Here is a 21,932-nt window from a genome sequence, read left to right as displayed (position 1 = left end):
ACTTCAAGTTTTATTCCTCTTTGTGACACTTAAGACAGTAATTTAAGAATGATGTTAGTCGATTATCTCCAAATGCTAATGTTAGCATATTCAGCTAGCAGATACAGGAGTTTGATAAAGTGTGTGTGTGTAAAACATCAGACCCCAGAATGTTTTATTTATATCATAATTATACGCTATAGCTGGAATCGCTAGCTCTGCTGTAAAGTTCCGTTTTCCCAGCGGTTTCACAACACACACACACACACACACACACACACACACACACACACTCCTTTGAATCGTCTGTTGGAAAGAAAAGAAGTACACATTAGTTTTTTCTGTACAGGAAATTCCCTCTCTTTGTTAGCATCACTCGGAAATCCAAGCTACGGCTACGTTGCTCAAACGACGGCCATTTTGAGGCCTCGTCCTAAACACTAGAACTCACAGAACCGGCTTTAACAAGACCTCTTAATTCCAGCAGGTATTTTTTTTGTATTATATTATTATATATTATATATATTTTTTCATTTCTGTTTAGATGTTTCTTTTAAATCCTTTTGGTATGTTAGAATTTGGGAAATTTACTTTGTTCACTGTGCTAATCAGCTGGCATGAAGAGTGTTAATTATCCAGGTCTGCTGAGCCAGTGTCAATAAAACTGAAGGTTTCCTGAAGGAACTACAAAGTGCTCACAACCAAAGAAAGAAAGAAAGAATGAAAGAAAGAAAGAAAGAAAAAGACAAAAGATTAACAGATTAAAGAAAGGAAGTAAAAAAAACAATGAAGAGCAAAAAAGAAAGTTAAGAAAGAAGGAAGAGAAAAGATGGTGATGATGACGATGGCAGTGATGACGATGGCAGTGATGATGATGATGATGGTGATGATGATAGTGATGGTGGTGATGATGATAATGATGATGGTGATGATGATGATGATGATGATGATGATAATAGTGATGATGATGGTGGTGATGATGATGATGGTGATGATAATGACAGTGATGATGGTGATGATGATAATGATGATGGTGATGATAATGACAGTGATGATGGTGATGATGATGATGATGGTGATGATGATGATAATGACAGTGATGATGGTGGTGGTGGTGATGGTGATGATAATGACAGTGATGATGACGATAGTGATGATAATGATAATGATGATGGTGATGATGATGACAGTGATGATGGTGGTGATGATGATGATGGTGATGATGATAATGACAGTGATGATGGTGATAGTGATGATGATGATGATGATGATGGTGATGATAGTTATGGTGGTGATGGTGATAATGATGATGGTGATGATTTTGGTGATGATGATAGTAATCTCCAATGACACTTTAAAGGTCCATGAATCAAATGAATCAAATATAATAATTGAATCATCACTGTGTAAAAGATTCAGTCAGATGTACTTTCATTAGAGAGAGAGAGAGAGAGAGAGGCTGAAGTGACTGAAGTGAATAATGGTCTAGCAGAAGACTGTAACACAGGTGAAGTAACACAAGCTCATTCATTAACTGGAAACAAACAAACAAACAAACAGACTAAACCGCATGTATTCGTTAGTGTTTCAGTCGCAAATGGACACACATTCTCTTCATTAAGGGCAAAACTATAAAATCCTCCTAAGCCCTCTTTTAAACCACAGTCTCTCTCTTTATTCACACACACACACACACACACTCATATTATTTACATTATTGTCACAGTATTTAAACACAGCCTCACTGTTCACGTCTCAGTTCTTGTGTAAATGTGACACAAGCAGCTTTATCACGGTTTCCAGTTGCTATTTTAACACGTTGTTCTCCCGGCTGTGTCATAAAAGTGCCATAAAAGGAAAAAAAAAGCTGTAAACGTGGCCATAAAACACAAAAATATCCTTAAGCTCCATTTTTATTTCTTCTGCAGCCGGATGGCGAGCTGGTAAACGTGTTGTTGAGTTTGACACCTTTCTGAAACGGCCTTAAAGTGAAACAGCAGGTTCGTGTTCGGGACATACTGCATGCCGACTGTGTGTGTGTGTGTGTGTGTGTGTGTGAGACCGGAGAAACTGCAAGCGATAAAATAAAAATGTGTTAAAAGTCAGAACCTTTTCAGAACTCGCTTCATTAAACAGACGTTCTGGGATAAAGACGCAAACATTGTTTCCAACAGCAATAACATGCCTCATATGTGAGGTTTTTTATTTTATTTTTATTTTATATTTATTTTTTTCCCTTTTTTTAGACACAAATGATGACTACTATTCTTTTAGAGCTTTTTTTTTAACCTTTTTATTTATTTTTTTTTAACATAGACAACATTCCAGATGAGTGCTCTTTTCTCTTTTTATTTTATTACCTTTGTAGTTTTGATGACTAATATTACATATGAAGTCAATTACTGATTCTAGGCTTATTTATTTATTTATTTGTTTGTTTATTTGTTTGTTTGGTCGGTTGGTTATTTACTTATTTATTTAAAAGGATTGTTGAGTAATATTCCAGATGAGGGCTATTAGGGAATGTTGCCTATTTATTTATTTATTTATTCATTCATTCATTCATTCATTCATTCATTTATTTATTTATTGTAAATGATGACTAAATTACAGAAATAAGGCTTTTTAATTTTTAAAATTGGTGTTTACTTTTATTCTTTTTTTTAGTGTGGATGATGACTAATATTCCAGATGAGGGCTGTTAGTACATTTAAGAGTTTTTTCCTTTTTAAAATTTGTTTACATTGTTTTTATGTAGATGATGACTAATAATCTGCATGTGAGCTGTTCACGTTTTGGCTTAACACAATAACACGCTAACACAATAACGCAATAACGCAATAACACAATAACGCAATAAGACACTTTAGTTCTCATGTAGTGTTTTTTAATGAGATTGAGCGTGTGTGTGTGTGTGTGTGTGTGTGTGTGTGTGTGTGTGTGTGCAGATGTGTCTGTCAGAAAACAGCCACATTTCCTCGTTAATCTAATTACCTAATGAAGGTTAATCAGACAGCGTGAGTTGAGCGTAGTGATATAAATAATTATTCGCACCTGCCTCTCGGCCAATCAGAGCCGAGATAAACAGCAAACACACACTTCAGCAGCTTTTGTCCCTTCGAGTGTCTACAAGGTTGTGATTTTATAAAAAAAAAAAAAACTTCTGATTGCAATCATGACAATTTGTAGCTAGAGAGAAGCGCAGCGAGGACGGACGATCAGCAGAAGGTCAGACGGCACTTTGCTCTGATCCTCAACAGCAGAAAAGTGATGAAAAAAATAAAATGTAATAATTTATAGAGGTGTAAAAAATTAAATTAACATTTGTAATGTAAGTGTAAAAAACAAACCCTCGATCACATCACAAATGTACAGATTCATGCTTCTGATTTCTCCTGCATTCTTCGTCTTTTTCGTCTTCCTGCTTTTCCGGAATAATTTCCTGAATAATTCTACATTTTAAAAAAGTTCATAAATTAAAGGTCAATTCATAATAAATTAACTCTTCATCTGTTTGATTGAAAAATTTAGATTCAGCACTTTTCAGAGAATTTTATTGAGGCAAAATATAATTTACACTCAATTTATAAATTACTAATTACTAGTTTTTGTTCTTGTAATTGTAGAATCTGTTTTATTTTTTAAAACAATTGTATTTAACAATTTTTTAAACATAGGTGATGCCTATTATTCTGTATGAGGGCTATTAGGAATGATTTTTTTTATTTTTGTTTTTTGTTGTTTTTTTAATCTATTTAATTAAATAAATAGATAAATTAATAAATAAATAACTGTAGATGAGTGGCTTTTTTGTTGTTGTTTTTTTACTTTTACTTATTAAATAAAAATTTAATAAAAGTAGATGTGTAAAAAAATTTTTAATAAAAGTAAATGACTAATATTAGGTGTTTTAAAAGGCTTTTTTTCTTTTTAAAAAAATATATTTATTATTGCATTTTTTTAAACCGTATATATGATTCATATTCTGGGTCAGGGCTAATAGGGATATTTTTTTTTACTAGATAATGACTGTTTTTCTGGATGAAGGCTGCTTTTAGGTCTTTTTTTCTTTTATAATTTACTTTAATTTTTTTTAAATGTAAATGACTAATATTGCTGATGATTGACATTACTGCTTTTAAGGCCATTTTAATTTTTTTTTAGATATGTAGGGCTTTTTAGGGCTTTTTCCTTTTTTTTTTTTTTTTAAGAAAATTTGCTTTTATTTATTTTTTTAATAGATTATTTTTTTAAAGAATGATGAATATTCTGGATAAGAGCTATTAGGGATTTTTCCTTTTGTAATTATTTTTTTATTAGATGAGGACTAATATTCCAGATGAAGGCTATTAGTGCTTTGAAATTTTTTTGTTTATTTTGTTTTTAATTTTTTTATTTACTTTAATTTTGTTAAAATGTAGATGACTGATATTACAGATGAGGGCAGTTTGGGCTTTTAAAGGCATCTTTCCTTATTTATTTTTGTTTTTAAAAGAGATGATGAGGACTATTAGTGATTTTTTTAAAAAACAGTTTTATTCAGACACACACACACACACACACACACACACTCTGCCTCCATGACCTACAGGATCCTGCTAATAATGCTAAGGATTAGCCTTAACATCATTAGGCATTGCAGAATAATAGAGAACTGTGGCACTCTCTCTCTCTCTCTCTCATATATATATATATATATATATATATATATATATATATATATACAGCTTTATATACAGCTTTAATTAACTCGGCTTTACAATATAATATATAATAATTCTGATTTGATGATTTACCCAGCACACAGTTCCTATACAGAATTAGCGAATAAAGCCAGAAACTTCCTCCAGCTAACTAACTCGATTTTATTCACTTGTCTGCTCCTTAGCCTCTAAATTAGCGTCTCCATGCAGCAGCTGTTAAATTATTGTGTTTGGTGATTAATGACAATATATTTCTTTATCGTCATCACAATACAGAAATATTCTGCTTGTTAGAGTGCTGGACAATGAAGCTCTATATAAGGGCTGGCTGATGTTAGCATTTTAGCGTTTCAGTTTTTGCCCACTCAGCCTTTCAGCTATACACGTTACAGCACTAGAAGTAAGTGAAAAGTGACTCATACCGATTTATAAGGATGGTTAAGAGCCTCCACTGCCCTGCCGTGTGTTTATAACAGCTTCTCAGCCATTTTCAGCTGAAACTATTACTATTATCATCCTTAGCATAGCTACCTAGTTATCTAACATTACACACATTGAGGCATAGTTGATCCAAAACATCTCCTTAGTCGACTCTCTAAGTGATAGAAACGTATCTACTGGATTTGTTATGTAAAGAAGCCCACTGAAACAGATTGCGTTAGCAGACCTGTCCAGCTTCATTCCTTTATCAAGAATAAAATACTCCAGCTTGGAAATACCTGGTACCTGGTACCTTATCCTGGTGTTATCCAATTTCATAGTTTTAAGTTTTTTGTGGTTTTTTTGCCGAAGCACCACATGATTTTTGCTAACACTATAATTATCTGGCTGCGCTGGGGGCTTACAGGCTTCAGTCGTGTTTCTTTGGGTTGTGTGGTGGAGTGAATGGGCTTGGGGGAATGTCTATAAAATGGCCGACACGAGGCCCATCAGAACAATTCTGGTCTGGTGTGAAGTGCATTTGCAGTTTTGTAATACACTTTTTATCATGTTCTGCATATTTTCCATGTAATTTGTACATTTTGTACAAGCTCCTTTAAAAAGGAAGAAACGATAAGTAGGTAAGACGATGTACATAGTGTATAAAGCGCTGTAGTGCGTTAGTGAGTGTATATCCCCCCTGTGTCTCAGCGCCGTTAATGCGCTGCAGTGTGCCACTCAGGAAGGCTATATGTTTACCTGACTCCCCCTGACCTCTGGGGGAAATTTTTCTCCTTTTTTTTCCCTCTTTCCACTGGAAGAATGCAGGAGTGTGTGTGTAACTCAATGCCACTTTTACGTCTAAGTTAAACACAGCCGTGATATATGTGTGCGTGTGTGTGTGTGTGTGTGTGTGTGTGTGCACTTTTCCTGTCAGGGCATTTTGGACAGCCGCCAGTCGGTGTAACGAGATGTGTGTAGAGGCACTCATGCATTTTATTTATTTATTTATTTATTTATTTATTAATTCGCGTCCCTCCTGAGTGAGCTATAAATTGCAGTAACACAGCAAATCTGCTGGAATTGTTTTGACTTGGTCTTTTTAACCTCTCTCTCAAGCACACACACACACACACACACACACACATTGTGAGACACTGCAGAAAGAAGCACACTGCCACCCTACAATCAGAGAAAATGGCAAATCACATCATTTTGTGTGTGTGTGTGTGTGTGTGTGTGTGTGCGTGTGTGTATGTGTTTCAGGTTCTTGATTAGTTCCTGTGTCGATATTGAATGCTCACCATCGCGATAATCGCTAATGTTGTATTTTACAAATAGATATATCGATAACGCAACCGTTTCATGTAATGTAGCAAATGTAATGTAGGAAATGGAGAATAAAGAAATGTCAGGTCACTGATTTACAGCGTTTTTATCTTAAATATTAATTACATTACATAACATACATTACATACATACATTACATAAGTGAGAACATGTTTCACCACATGATGTTCCACAAAATTAAATAGCAAATAAGTAGCTATAAATTGAGAATTTTTTATGTAATCATTTTAATGCACACATTGTTAGAATTTAAGCTTTCTAACAATTTTGGTTGCTTCATCATGTGATAGATTGTGAGGAAGACATGGATGTTCAGCAAAATACTGCTTAACATCAAACCGCTAACACACTGACAGTGGAAATGACATGGAATTATCTAGAAACACATCAACATTTATCTCAGATGTGTTGATAAATTAATAAGAAAATACTTAAATTACACTGTAATTACACTTAGCATCAAACCGCTAACACAGTGACCATGGAAATGACACAGAATCATCCGGAATGTCAACATTTACCTCAGATGTGCTGAAAAATTAATAAGAAAATACTTAAATTACACTGTAATTACACTTAGCATCAAACCGCTAACACAGTGACCATGGAAATGACACAGAATAATCCGGAATGTCAACATTTACCTCAGATGTGCTGAAAAATTAATAAGAAAATACTTAAATTACACTGTAATTACACTTAGCATCAAACCGCTAACACAGTGACCATGGAAATGACACAGAATCATCCGGAATGTCAACATTTACCTCAGATGTGTTGAAAAATTAATAAGAAAATACTTAAATTACACTGTAATTACACTTAACATCAAACCGCTAACACAGTAACCATGGAAATGACACAGAATCATCCGGAATGTCAACATTTACCTCAGATGTGTTGAAAAATTAATAAGAAAATACTTAAATTACACTGTAATTACACTTAACATCAAACCGCTAACACAGTAACCATGGAAATGACACAGAATCATCCGGAATGTCAACATTTACCTCAGATGTGTTGCAAAATTAATAAGAAAATACTTAAATTACACTGTAATTACACTTAACATCAAACCGCTAACACAGTGACCATGGAAATGTCAACCTTTACCTCAGATGTGTTTTGATATAATAGATATAATTATGTGTGTATTTTAGCCTCAAAAAGTTTCATTTTATGACTTCTTTTATATTTAGTTTTAATTGTTCATGCTTCATGTGTCTAGCCTTACTTTGTGTTATCACCGTTAGCAGTTTACACCTCAGCACTTCTCTGAAAGGCTCTCACTTTATCGAGTGTGGAATATCAATATTTTTCCTCTCAGAGGTGTGTATTCATGCTTGCGTATGGTAATGTGGCCTTAAAGAGAAGCGCGGCGTTGTGTGTTCATGCGTTTACAGACCTCATTTCTCATTCTCACTGCCGTGCTGCATTCCCCTCGTCTCCGCTCTGACCGACTCGCGTTGACGTGTGAAAACCGTCACCATCGCCCGGAGCTTTTTCCCCCCTCACTTCGTGAATGTCCTCTCACAGGCCCGAGGTTAAAACTGGGAAAATGTACAACTCTCTGTAGGACAAGTCTGAAGTTCAACTTTTAATTATGTGTTAATAAATATAAACTCATAAGAAAGTATTTTAGATACATTTTAGATACATTAATTACACCAAATACATAAAAATGTGGAAAAAGAAATTAGCAACTGTTAGCGGGTAACTTCTGCTCCGTTCAAAACCACTTCCCCACTTCATCTGATGACTTTAGATGAAGTTTGACATTTCTCAATATGAAAGAACCCACTGCAGTGTTAGACAGTGATGCTAAGTGTAATTACAGTATAGTTTAAGCGTTTTATTAGCACTTCTGAGGTAAATGTTGATGTTCCAGATGATTTTGTGTCATTTCTACTGTCACTGTGTTAGCGGTTTGATGCTAAGTGTAACTACAATGTAATTTAAGTATTTTCCTTTTAATTTATTAACACATCTGAGGTAAATGTTGACGTTCCGGATGATTCTGTCTCATTTCCACTGTGATGCTTTTAGCGTTTGATGCTAAATAATTAATGTAATTAATGTAATTACAGTGTAATATAAGTGTTTTCTTATTAATTCTGATTCTGATTTATCAACACATCTGAGGTAAATGTTGAAGTTAAAAAAATTGCAAATAATTACATAAAAAATTCTGATTCTGATAATAAAAAAGTAACACTTGCTTGATTTAACTAATTTTTAAGCCATGTTTATCTGCTCCATTAACAATATTAGCTAGCTAGTTATTTATTCTTACTAACTGCAATTTCTTATTATACTGCTAGCATGCATGTTTAATAGCAACCCAGCTAGCTTCAGGAAACTGTTTTACATGGTTAATAAATATATTTGGGATGTGAGTGTAACATCAGCACAGTAACATTAGTGCAGAGTAGCTAATGTCACTAAATTGTATTGTGTATAAAGCTGGCACCTTGACCTGAAGAAGTCAAAAAGGCTAATGGTGGTTTCGTGAGTTGATTTGTGGTTGTTTGAATTTAAATTAAGCTCCGCCCTTCACTCAGCAAGATCAACATGTACGTTTGATCTGCTGAGCGTCAATTTTAACGTTTCTTTCAGTCCTTGTCCTTTCTTTTCACCTCTTTGAGGTTCCTCGACGGAGCCATATTGCTTTTTTCTGCTTTTTCCTACAGGAGTGTGTAAAACACTCGAGAATCCGCTTGACCTTCTGATTTAATGGCCGTTCATTTGCATTTTCAATGGACCCTCTAACGAGCCAATCAGAGTGGCCAGGTTGTTACAGAAAGGACGAGAGAGGTGATTAATTAGTTAATTACTGCTGTTTTGTTAATGAGTTAATTATCTAATTAGCTGAGCTTAAAGAAAAAAACAGTCTCAGGTTATTCAGGACTCGGTAATCACCAGGACGGTCGCGTCCTTCGGCTTTTATGTGTTTATATTAGGATATTTTATTTTAGACCCAGGTCTGTACATTGTATTGTTTTTCATTTTATAAGTGTTTTTAAGTACACAAAGTATTTTTTTTAATCTGAGGGAAAACAGCATAAATGACTGAATACTCTTATCATATTTTGTCTTCGATTTTGGACATAATGCACATCTATTTACAGTCACTGTAACTGTTAATTATCTCGAATGGAATGTGTGAGTAAGAAGTTCATGATAGCATTTTTTTTTCTTAACTTTTGTGTGACGTTGTACAAGCAGCCGGTAGGAAAGCAGTCGGTGTGTCTGTTTGTGTTTGCTTTTTTTTTTTTTTTTTTTGCCTTTTTTCTCTTTAGCAAACTTTTTACACGCGAAAAAGGAACGCATTGACCCTCCGTCTGACCCTCCTGCCTCCAAACAAAGTTCCAGTCATTAGTGGCGGTTTTTTTAACGTTAATTCCTGTAAGGGAAGGAGGGAATTATTAACGTCTCATTACCTCTATTTAATAAGAGCGCTCACCTAATTACCATTTTAGGACTCAATAATAAGTGGAGAAGTCGCGTGACATTTGTGTTTCAGGTTATTAAAAATGATGTCTTTTAAGCCATGGGGAAATGAATGTTTATTAAATATGGATCATTATAGACTAAAAACTAAGCTTTAATTAGCCTTCACTTATTCGCACATAGAAATGTATAGATTATCTACGAAACAGATAATATCTTTATCTTTTCTCATAGGGAAACCGTGTGGTATAAGGTTGCGCGCACACGCACATACACACACGCACACACGCACACACGCACACTATATTAAACCCTTGTTTATACACTGGAAAGCTCTTCACACTGCACTCTTGGTACTCGTGAGTAAGCCTAACCCCAACGGCCTGATAACTGAGAAACACTCCAGTGTGTGTGAGACGCAGTGTTAGTGTGTTGAACAGTCTGTTAGTGTGTGTTTTGGTGTGTTAGTTTCACATTATAGACTGACAGAGATAAGTCAGATAGACAGACACTGATATACTCCTGGCTAAAAAAAAAAAACCAAGCCAAGCCTTGTATGAAGCTTTTATTGGTCTTAAGAACAAATCATTGGTTAGAAAATGAGCAGGAATGAAGATACACTCCTGAGAGCTCCTGTCCCTCCATTCGCTGGCTTCCTTTTGCTGTGAACTGTTCGGAAACAGGCGGCCAAATTCACTTCTCTAGTCTTCTTGTGCACAAAGATAAAATCATGATAATGATTTTTGATGAATGTTTGATGTAAAATTCAAACTATCACATGTCTGGGTGTACAGAGTTTTCCAAAAATATCATCTGGGATTTTTTTTGTTAAAAGATTAGTGATTAGCCTGATAACAAGCTCAGAAAAAAACCAGGATTGATAGAGCAGCGAGAGATCTACTCTATTTGTTAAATTTTTGCTCATTTCCTGACCAATGATTTGTTGTTAAAACCATTAAAAGCTTAATATTTTGCCCATTTTTTTGCCCAGGGGTATACAGATATACAGACAGATAGACAGACAAAGATACACTCACTGACCACTTTATTAGGAACACCTGTACACCTGCTCATTTATGCAATTATCCAAACAGCCAATCACATGAAAACATCACGCAGCTTCAGTTAATGTTCACATCAAACATCAAAATGGGGGAAAAAAAATCTCAGTGATCTCAGTGACTTTAACTGTGGCCTGGTTGCTGGTCCCTGTCAGGAATTTCCCCTGCTGCGTAAAGAAGCGCTCAGCGCACATAAGCAGTCCACAGTGCTACAGCACGTGCTTCCTTATTGTCATGTCGTTGTTTACTTTGTCACGTCTGTTTTGTTTTGGTTCATGTCCTGTCTTCTCCCCTGTATTGTCACTGGTTGTATCCCTCACGTGATTAGTTGATTAGTTGACACTCAATTTCGTTGTACCCTGTGCAATGACAATAAAGAATCTATCTATCTATCTATCTATCTATCTATCCATCTATCTATCTATCTATCTATCTATCTATCTGTTTGTATATATAAACCCCTGTGTGTCTTTGTCCTGTGTGAAGTATTGTTCAGTGTTCTGCTGCCTGTTTGTACCAAGCCTTCTGTTCCATGTTGTGTTTCTCTGATTCTCAATCTCGATCTGTTTTGTGGTTTATGTTTTTGGATGACCCCGATATTGTTGCTGGTAGATCGCCTGACCTCTGCCTGTTTCCACTTCCTGATATTGATTCATGTTTTGGACTTGTCTGCCTGCTCTTTAATAAAAACGCTTAACTGTGATTGCATCCGTCTCCACTCTACATACATGACAGTGCCAGATTGAGTATTTCTGCTGATCTCCTGAGATTTTCACACACAGCAGTCTCTAGAGTTTACACAGAGTGGTGCAAAAAACAAAAAACATTCAGTGAGTGCCAGTTCTGCGGGTGGAAAAGCCTCGTTCATGAGAAATCAGAGGAGAATAAGCAGACTTATTCGAGCTGACAGGAAGGCTACGGGTAACTTAAATAGTCACTCTTTACAACCGTGGTGAGCAAAAAGAATCTCAGAATGCACAATACATAGAAACTTTGGGTGGGATGAGCTACAACAGCAGAATAAGCACATCAGGTTCCACTCCTGTCAGCTAAGAACAGAAATCTGAGGCTTAAAAAACAGGACAGATGAAGATTGGAGAAAGACAAAGCAACGTTTTTTTTCCTTGAAATGCAAAGAATAACACACAACAGCATATGCTGTTCTAGGAAAGTAATCAACGACAGAGTAGCGTGATACAGACCGACGCAAAGCGGAATTACTTTTACAACCTGTAACATGTCCCCAAGTGTTGTATTTTTCTTATACAATATCGCTTACAATTTTTTATTTATTAAACATTTATTAATAAATAAATGCATAGTTGTCGTGGAATTTAATACTGTGAAACAAGTTGGTTCCTGTTCTCACTTACGTTATAGCAGCTATCATCAGCTCAGGTGGGTTTTTATTGTCATTACTCTATATAGCTTGTATACATTAGCTCAAAATGTTGTTTTTCCAGAACCATGGTGCAACACATAACAGTACGCAAGACTACATATAGTGCAAATAAACAACAATGCAATAAATACAAAGGACAATAAATAAATACACAGGACATGGGCTGTAAACTATAAATTATTTAGTCGTGTACTATAAACAGTCGTTCCCTCACCAGCCTCCCTTTTTTCTCTCTCTTGACGTTAATAAGACAAAAGAAATCGCATCTTGTCATGTTAACGAGAAACTGTAAAGAAGCGTAAACTCCTCTGTCCTGAAGATGTGGGAAAACTTAAAGTTACAGCTTTACCTCTGACTGTTACAAAGCGCTGACACTGGAGACTCCTTCCATACATTAAATAATTGCCTCCTCACTTCGAAAAATTTTACCATGTCAAAGATTACACACATTTTTCATCCGTTCATGTGGAGCGTACAAGTCCCTGTGAATGAGCTGTTACTATAGTAACGATAGTGTATTAAAGCACTACTGTCAGAGCAGCTGTTAGAGAAAATGAACACGTTCAGAATCCAGAATTCAGCAGCGCTGTGGGATAAAACAGTTTATGACACACTGTCACTGTGCTCATGTGAGTGCTTTTAAATCGTTTTCACGTGGGCGCTGATGTTTTTGAAAATGGAGTGGTGAAATCTATGTTCTCTGTGTGGACATGTCCTTGTTCATGTCTCACTCGGGCCTCACCCTCATCATTATCATTCATTAATGCTATGAAGCGGGACGGCTTTCCTTCAGTGACATCTGCGTGTTCCCATGAAATTAACTCCAGCACAGAGTGTTACTGTGAAATTTTAATGTGTGTGTGTGTGTGTCTGAGTATGACTGCTGACAGTGATTCATTAATGCTTAAACACTAAAGCTTGTTAGAAAAGCTCTTATTAGCTAGTATTCATGCTAACAAATGGCAGTCATGCCATATTTCTCTAACCTGTTTATTAGCTTATAGCTAGCATATGAGATGAATTAGTGTATGAGATTAGCACACTACATAGATTCCCACACTCGGCTTAGTCACAGAGCTGCTAAATCCATGTTAGCGATAGACAAACTTTAGTATAATTTAACAGACTGATCACTAACTAGCTGACTATTCATATTCTTTTAACATCAGCTAGCAAGACGAGTTGCTTTACTTTCTTTTGGTATAAATAAACAAAACAACACATTATACCTGAAACAACCAAATCAACCAAATTGCTTGCGATTTGAAAGCTAGCTCGTCTAATATAGAGTTCATTAGATGCAATTTAGATACAGATAATACACTAATGACTAAATTTCTAACATTAAAATATAAAAATAAGACCACTACACCTTAATAACCCTATGCTGGAGTTTAGAGAAGGGCTATCTATTCAGGGACGCTAGTCAGAGGGCTAATTTTTTTTTAATAGCTAGCCATGTAAAGACATAGTTAGTTATATTTATGCTAACTTAATGTCCCATGATTTCTAGTTCCAATGTGTTACATCACAGACTTAATATCATGTTTTCCTCTTCAGTACTTTTGAGAAATGCTTTTCAAGCTCCATTACATTTTTTTAAAAGCGTAACGGTTACATAAGCGGATGAGCGCTAATATCATAATAAGGGTTTAAAGCAGCACTTCATTTAATATTAAATTCCCTGAATGGAGGGACGATGTCCATGTAATCTGGGATGTTTATATAAATGCCATAAATATAACTGGTACACACAGATGGCACAGCATACAGGGATTAGCAGTGCTAGCGAGCGCTCTGACACACACACGCACATTGATCTACCTTACACACTATTTACAGAAGCTACACATGCTGTGTTTGAGGCCCTAAAAATGATCCATTAATCTGTTACAAATGCAATAAAAAAATTAAAATCACAGTTTTGTGTCATATTAGTCTGCAGTATATTAGTCTTTGATGAAGTAATCGATCTCAAACTAGCTGTTTGAAAGTTCCTATTTTTACTTCAAGAATAATAATCTAGTAATCTATAAATCTTACAATGGCAGAAGCTGTGAGTGAATTTTACAAATCATAACGTACATCAGCCATCGACTCTGCTAGCTAGGGCTAGCAAGTAACTCGTTTTGAATGAATCACTAAAGGTGAATGACTCCCTACAGTAAACGAATCAGTCTTTTTGAACGAATCACTATGGTGAATGAATCACTAAGGTTCACTAAAGTGAACGAGTCACTACAGTTTTTTGAAAAATCATTTAGTTGGACTTGTTACTAAGGTTGTGATGGACGAATGGAACATGAGTTGAACTAGTTACTAATTTGAATTTGAGTCACTAAAGGTGAACGAGTCACTAATGTGACCAGATCTGTTCAAATCTGTTCAGTGAGTCAGTGTTAGAATCAGTGAATCTTTTCGGTCATGACTATGATTGACTCCCCTCTAGTTTAGTGAGTCAGTGTTTGAATCAGTGAATCTTTTGAGTCATGACTATGATTGACTCCCCTCTAGTTCAGTGAGTCAGTGTTTGAATCAGTGAATCTTTTGAGTCATGACTATGATTGACTCCCCTCTAGTTCAGTGAGCCAGTGTTTGAATCAGTGAATCTTTTCAGTTATGACCGTGATTCATTCCCCTCTCGTTCAGTGAGTCAGTGTTTGAATCAGTGAATCTTTTCGCTTCCCTCTCATTCAGTGAGTCAGTGTTTGAATCAGTGAATCTTTTCGTTCCTCTCTCGTTCAGTGAGTCAGTGTTTGAATCAGTGAATCTTTTCAGTCATGACTATGATTGACTCTCCTCTCGTTCAGTGAGTCAGTGTTTGAATCAGTGAATCTTTTCAGTCATGACTATGATTGACTCCTCTCTTATTCAGTGAGTCAGTGTTTGAATCAGTGAATCTTTTCGCTCTCTTCTCGTTCAGTGAGTCAGTGTTTGAATCACTGAATCTTTTCGGTCATGACTATGATTGACACTCCTCTCGTTCAGTGAGTCAGTGTTTGAATCAGTGAATCTTTTGAGTCATGACTATGATTGACTCCCCTCTCATTCAGTGAGTCAGTGTTTGAATCAGTGAATCTTTTGAGTCATGACTATGATTGACTCCCCTCTAGTTCAGTGACTCAGTGTTTGAATCAGTGAATCTTTTCGCTTCCCTCTCATTCAGTGAGTCAGTGTTTGGATCTTGCTTAAAAGCTAGAATCGCTCCCCTCAATCCATTTGAGTGTTTGTGAAACGTCAGTGTTTGTGAAACTTGTGTTCTGTGATTCACTCCTGTGTCATTCAGTGAATCACTTGAGTCAGTGAGTCAGTGTAGCTGTTTGTTGTCTGCTGTAAAAAGCAGTGTGATCAGGCTGAAAGAATCAGTGAATGAATCGGAATGAATCATTTAACCTAATGAATTTAAATGTATGAATATTACAGTGTGTGTGTGTGTGTGTGTGTGTGTAAATCCACTTGAGTGTTTTGAACACTGTTTTGCATTCGCTCTGAAAGGTCACATGTTCAGTGCCGTATCCGTCAGTTTAAAAGTTAGCTGCACATGGTTAGCATTAGCACATGTGAAATACTGCAGGAGATGAGGACCGGCCTCAGACAGGGTGTATTTTTGGTGATATAATTACACAGTCACGCTAGAATTAGCATGCTCGCTGTGGTTAGCGACTGCACATCTCCGTTCATTTCTCACTGAGGCAGTGTTTAAGTTAGCATGTAGCTAGTTTCAGTTTGACTTCATCCTCATGTTTTTTTATTTGGCTTTTAACCTGAAGTTAGCTGAAGGCATTTCTCCAAAGAAATGCAAAAAACGAGGAAAGAAAAACATATACTGCATATTAAAAGCGCTTATATAACAGATCAAAACGCTCCATTTTTGTCAATTAGAGGGAAAGAAGCGGTGCGGCAACACGACATGTTTCCATACGAGCCGATTTGGCCGAGGAAAAGCTGTAATTACGGCTCTGAATGGAGCTTTAAGTCAGAATGTGGTTTGGCGAACGTTTCCAAGGGACAAGCAGTCTTGTGGTTTGTGGTTTTTTGTCATCAAATGCAAATTGCACAGTCGAGGAGAAGAGAAAAAAAGAGTGAGGAGCTTCCAGGATCCCGCTTGGCTCCATCACTCACGTCAAAACCCACTTTTTCTGCACTTAAAATGGAAGAGACGATCTCATTCAAAACTCTGTAACTGTCACAGCAGGAACCTGCAGAAATAATTAAAATAAAATTAAACACAAGTTTCTCGAAAACTCTCAGGTTATGACGAGACGCGTAAATATCAGAGCTGTTATTTATCATCTGTGTCGTAAAATACCAAGTGCAGAGGAACGTTTCTGCTTTTAATATAAACCTCTTTATTTCAATCCTGTTTTTAATTTGCAAATAACAAACAAAAAAAGTGATGCCTTTCTGTGTCCTTTTTGGCAGTTTTAAAAATATTTTTTATATTGTTAATTCAAATAATATTGATTATCATTTAATTTAAATATTTTTAGCTTAATTAATATTAATATTAATAAAATATGTAATGTAAAGTTTTTCTGGCCTGTGTAAATGTAAATTAAATTTAATATTTAATTTAATTTAATTAAAATAAAAAAAAGAATTAAAACATTTCTTTATTTATTTTTAAATAAAATTAAACATTTATTTTGATTTTATTTTTAAAAAATTAATTAATTTTTTGTATTAAATTTATATAATATTATGTAATAAATTATATATATATATAAATTATTTTAATTTAAAATTTGACACATAAAACTGGAAACTATGAAACACTCAGGTCCGATTTTATTTATTTTTATTCATTTATTTTATCAATTTACACCATTTAGCTTGCTAATTCCCAGTTAGCATGCACCTCAGCTTGCTAACTAGCTAGCATGCTACTGAACATCGCTTGCAGCAGTAAGGAGTGGAACGATCCGTTACTTTACTACGAGTAAATAAAACACTTAGCTACTGGATTAGCTAAAAAAGAAAAACAGCTACACTTCCTTAGCATCCTGCTACGTCATTTCATAATAAACGCCAGCAGTGATTTTTTTTTTTTTTTTTACATATTTACACAAAAGCTTTGAAAGAGCCTAAATGCGGCGTGTTAGCCACACTCACACACACACACACACACACACACACACGCTGCACAACAACACCATCCTCAATCACTGGAAATTTCTCTTTGTGTTTTCTGGCCTTTCATTTTCCCAAACAGTTTCACTGCTGTTTATTTTTAGCTCCTTTTTCTTTTTCTTACTTTTCTTAAGTAAACATCGTTCACACACACGGAGAAGAGAAAAAACACTGTTTACACATTATAAAGACAAGGAAAGGCGAGTCTGTGTGTGTGTGTGTGTGAGTTTGTGTGTGTGAGTGTGTGAGTTTGTGTGTGTGAGTGTGAGCGTGTATGTGTGTTTGTATGAGTGTGTGCGTGTGTGTGTTTGTGTGTGTGTGAGTTTGTGTGTGAGTGTGTATGTGAGTGTGTATGTGTGTTTGTGTGCGTGTGAGTTTGTGTGTGTGAGTGTGTGAGTTTGTGTGTGTGAGTGTGAGCGTGTATGTGTGTTTGTATGAGTGTGTGCGTGTGTGTGTTTGTGTGCGTGTGAGTTTGTGTGTGAGTGTGTATGTGTGTTTGTGTGTGTGTGAGCGAGTATGTGTGTTTGTGTGCGTGTGAGTGTGTATGTGAGTGTGTATGTGTGTTTGTGTGTGTGTGAGTTTGTGCGTGTGAGTGTGTGAGTTTGTGTGTGTGAGTGTGAGCGTGTATGTGTGTTTGTATGAGTGTGTGCGTGTGTGTGTTTGTGTGTGTGTGAGTTTGTGTGTGAGTGTGTATGTGAGTGTGTATGTGTGTTTGTGTGTGTGTGAGCGAGTATGTGTGTTTGTGTGCGTGTGAGTGTGTATGTGAGTGTGTATGTGTGTTTGTGTGTGTGTGAGTTTGTGTGTGAGTGTGTGAGTGTGTTTGTGTGCGTGTGAGTGTGTATGTGAGTGTGTATGTGTGTTTGTGTGTGTGTGAGTTTGTGTGTGAGTGTGTGAGTGTGTATGTGTGTGTGTGTGAGTGTGAGTGTGTATGTGAGTGTGTATGTGTGTTTGTGTGCGTGTGAGTGTGTATGTGAGTGTGTATGTGTGTTTGTGTGTGTGTGAGTTTGTGTGTGAGTGTGTGAGTGTGTATGTGTGTGTGTGTGAGTGTACGTCTGCATGTGTGTGAGCGTGTGTGAGTGTATGTAAATGTGTGTGAGCGTATGTGTGTGTGTTAGCGTATGTGTGAGCATGTGTGTGAGCGTATGTATATGTGTGTGTGTGTGTGTGTGTGTATGTGTGTGTGTGCGTGTATGTGTGTGTGCGAGTGTGCGTGTATGTAAATGTGTGAGCGTATGTATGTGTCTGTGAGCGTGTGTGTGTGTGAGTGTATGTGTGTGAGCGAGTGTGTGTGAAAGTGTGTGTATCCGCATGTGTTTGTAATTGCTGTGCAGTTCCCATGATGCTTTGCACTTCGCACTTCAGTTTAATACAGTCCACTCAGACCACACACACACACACACACACACACACACACACATTATTCATCTTCTTTCTGTCTTTTGTTTGATTCCCCCTTTTTTTCTTCACTCATTTTTTTGTTTGTTTACTTTTTGTTGTTCTTTTTTTTCTGTTTTACCTTCTTTCTTTCTTTCTTTCTTTCTTTCTTTCTTCACTGTTTGTCCTGTCATTTGTGTTATCTTTTCAGATTTCTTTTTCTTTCTTTCTTTCTGTCAGCGTTGTTACTCCAGTGTGGTGCTGTACACACAGGTTAACAGTGAGGCATTGTGAGTAATATATACAGTATATATGTTCGTGTGTGTGTGTGTGTGTGTGTGTGTGTGTGTGTGTGTGTGTGTGTGTGTGTGTGTAGTGTCCCGGTGCTGCTGTTGGTCTCGTCAGTGTGTTTGGACAGGATTGTGGAATATTCTATATTCGCTTTGCCTGAACAGGTTTCTATCTGTGCCGTGTTTACTCCTGGCTCTGTGGTGTTCCGTTTGTGGTTGTTTGCTGCCGTAAATGTCCTGTAGCCGTGTGTGTGTGAGTGTGTGTGTGTGTGTGTGAGTGTGTGTGTGTGTGTGTGTGTGTGTGCGTTGCTTTTCAGAGCTCCACACTGACAGGACCAGAGAATACTGATGCCTTTAATACTGCACATGAACACCATGTGGTTTCTGAGGACCAGACACAGTTCAACTTCAGCTATAACCACACACACACACACACACACACACACACACACACACACACACACACACAGATTTAATCTGGTATTTCTCAGAGCCACTCTGAACTGTAATTGGCACTTTTATTTATTTATTTATTTATTTATTTATTTATTTATTTAGACAGGCTGGAGATTAATTATGATCCTCATGAGATGTGATCACTCGGGGAAGTTGTTTATGTTTTGTTTAATTATTGCAGAAGAAAAGCTGCCGATTGCTCCGTTATTGTTTCATCTAATTGTAAAACTGGACTGATGCAAAATAAAACATAAAAAAATACATTTTAGAACAAATAAAAGAAATATAAACTTCATAAAAATACTAAAATACATTAAAACAATTAAGTGCACATATCATAAATGCATAAATTGCAGACTAAAAAAATGTACAAAACCACGCTGTACATCACCTAAATAAATGAATAAATAAGTATAAGTATAAATAATTATATACAAAACACAAATATTTGATTTACTAATAATACAATTAAATAATAGTGAAATAATAAGAATAAATAAATACATCATTTATTACAGGACAGATTAGATTACCAGGACGAGGATTTGAATAATCCGGGAATTTTATTGTGTAAATAAATTAATTAATAGAAAGAATACCAATTTTTATTTAAGTCTTTTAAAGGGCTAGAATGAAACTTTTTTTCTAAATTTTTTTCTAAATTGAAAATTTCAGTGTAAACAATAAACAGCAGTAATGATGTTCGTTAATGCAGAGTGCTGTGTCATATGACCGCTTGAAGTGAAGAACATCATCGTTCGCTTTTAGCATCAAACGGCTTTTTAATGTCATTTGTCTGATGGTTGTTGTGGATAAGAGCCTCAGTGATGATCTCATGCTGTTTATCTGAAACCACAGACGGCCACTTTATTGATCCGGGATCAGTTTTCAGAGCATCATTCCTTCCGTAACACTGTTTTCCTTTTCCTGCTTATTTGATTATTCTGCTGCATCTAAACATTAAGTCCTCAGTGCTGATCGTACTGTAAATATTAAGCAGCTCAGACCTTGGTTGTTGTTGCGATGTTGGTATGGAGTTACAGTGTCACAGTGTTGTTTCAGTGTTTATGTTGTCAGTGTTGTTACAGAATTACTGCATTTGTGTGGAGTTGTTAGTGTTTTATTGTTTTGTTACAGTGCTGTAATTTTGTTACAGTGTTGTTTCGGTGTTTCGGTGTTACAGTGTTACGGCATTACAGTTTTATGGTGTTAGTGTTGTTACAGCAGAGGTTATTTTTTAAGAGGTGAATTTAATAAGACCTTTAAATGATCACATGATCAATTCTGAATCATTTTAACCCAAAGTAAGTAAAAAAAAAAAAAAAAAAGAGCTGTTATGGTGTTACAGTATTACAGTGTTGTTACAGCATTAGTGTTCTGGTGTTAGTGTTGTTACAGTGTTGTAACAGTGTTACAGTCTTGTTACAGCATTACAATGTTGTTGTAGGATTGTAATAGCATTACAGTGTTAGTGTTTTTAGTGTTACAGTGTTTATGTTTTTATGGTGTTGTTATGGCATTAGTGTTACAGTGCTAGGGTGTTGTTAGTGTTGTTACAGCAATACTGCATTTGAGTGGAGTTGTTACAGTGTTGCTGTGGTGTTGTTACAGTGTTGTTTTTACATCACTGTGTTGTTACAGTGTTGTTACGGTGTTACAGTGTTGTTACGATGTTACAGTGTTAGTTTTGTTACGACATTACTGTGTTGTTACAGTGTTACAGTGTTGTTACGGTGTTACAGTGTTGTTACGATGTTACAGTGTTAGTTTTGTTACGACATTGCTGTGTTGTTACAGTGTTGTTACGGTGTGTAAGTTGTGTGTTTTCAGATCTGAATGTTTGTTCATCACAGGAACATTAACGAGAACTATAAAGAGATTTAGCAAAGAGAAAAAAACTGGCTGATTTTTACGTTCTACTTTTTTACTAACTTTGGATTAAAATGATTCAGAATTGAACATGTGATCATTTAAGGGTCTTATCATTACATTCACCTCTCAAAAAAAACACTGCAGTTTGTGATTTTATATAATAAGTAAATAATAAATAAAACAATTAGTAAACACACCCAGACCTGAACATGTGAGAGGATTTGAGCCCCTTGAACAATCCCTAAATGTTTTAAGTTTTGTTTTGTCATAAGCAGTTAATCCCTGTGACCAATCCCCAAATGTTTTGTTGTGTTTATTGATCATTGGTGTTAGTATGCAATATGCATTATGCAAATTACTAAATGTGTACATGTAAGTGATCACTGTAAATGTTATTCCGTGATCGGATCATCCTGATTGATAGGCAAATATGCCCTCAATT

At 35.9% G+C, this 21,932-nt stretch overlaps 1 protein-coding gene across 1 annotated transcript in view; it reads left to right on the top strand.

Annotated features, from left to right (window-relative positions):
- The window catches only part of pth1r (parathyroid hormone 1 receptor), a 60,355-nt gene that overhangs the window by 8,395 nt on the left and 30,028 nt on the right, over positions 1-21,932 (top strand). The gene's annotated exons all lie outside the window — the stretch shown is intronic.

Source organism: Pangasianodon hypophthalmus, chromosome 4 (genome assembly GCF_027358585.1).
Source record: "Pangasianodon hypophthalmus isolate fPanHyp1 chromosome 4, fPanHyp1.pri, whole genome shotgun sequence".
In the NCBI taxonomy this organism is placed as follows: domain Eukaryota; kingdom Metazoa; phylum Chordata; class Actinopteri; order Siluriformes; family Pangasiidae; genus Pangasianodon; species Pangasianodon hypophthalmus.
Note: the sequence above shows the minus strand (reverse complement) of the source record. Positions and strands in the feature narration are given on the sequence as shown.